Source organism: Hyaena hyaena, unplaced genomic scaffold (assembly GCF_003009895.1).
Source record: "Hyaena hyaena isolate Hyena2069 unplaced genomic scaffold, ASM300989v1 scaffold_9, whole genome shotgun sequence".
NCBI classification, from domain to species: Eukaryota; Metazoa; Chordata; class Mammalia; order Carnivora; family Hyaenidae; genus Hyaena; species Hyaena hyaena.
The window spans coordinates 5,257,399-5,258,148 of NW_024080641.1; the positions used below are offsets into that span (position 1 = coordinate 5,257,399).

At 55.2% G+C, this 750-nt stretch overlaps 1 protein-coding gene across 1 annotated transcript in view; it reads left to right on the plus strand.

The window, feature by feature from the left end:
- Window positions 1-254: 254 nt before the first annotated feature.
- The window catches only part of ZNF235 (zinc finger protein 235), a 35,568-nt gene continuing 35,072 nt past the window's right edge, over window positions 255-750 (plus strand). The window contains exon 1 of the mRNA XM_039251105.1: window positions 255-343. The gene's annotated coding sequence lies outside the window, so the exon portion shown is untranslated. The remainder of the gene's footprint in view (window positions 344-750) is intronic.

Consider the following 750-nt stretch of genomic DNA (forward strand, 5'->3'; position numbering starts at 1 on the left):
AAGCTTAAAACCAGTGCCTGGTGCCTAGTAAAAGGTTGGATGGTGCCAGGAATGTTGTCATAATATCGGGCCCCGTGTTATTTGGAAGCTCCTGAGTGCCCGGCGTCGGGGCGAGGGGTCGGAGCCCCGGCTGCAGCTCCACCGGCCCTTCATCGATTTCTGCGGTGGGGCCGTTCCGGGCTTCCTGGACTCTTCCCAGACCCTTGATGAGAAAGGAGAGTCATCTTCAGCTGGATCCTGGGGGAAAGTTCTCTGCAGTTTATGCCAGAGAAACAGCCCGGCTCACGGCTTCGCAGAGTGCTTGCGGTGTACTGAGTCCTTAAATGTTGAGAACGTGTAACAGGTCCGTGTTGTTAATTTAAAATGCAACAGGATTTCTTAGTCTGCGGTTTTAGTCAGTCATTGTTGGCCTTCTTGCATATGGGAGAAGAAACTTTGTTGAGGCTCTTCCAGCTTTATAACATGCTCAAGTAATTACACCTATTAAAATAGCGTCATGGGCGGCGGGGGGGCGGGGGCGGTCATGGCCGTTTATCATTAGCAGCAGAACAAATCGTCTTTGGGGCAAACGGTCAGAATTAGATTTTCCTAGGGGGCGCCTGGGTGACTTAGTCGGTTGAGCGTCCGACTTGGGCTCAGGTCACGATCTCCCTGTTAGCGAGTGAGTTCGAGCCCCAAGTCGGGCTCTGTGCCGACAGCTCGGAGCCTGGAGCCTGCTTGGATGGGGGGGGGGGGGGGGGGGGGGGGGGG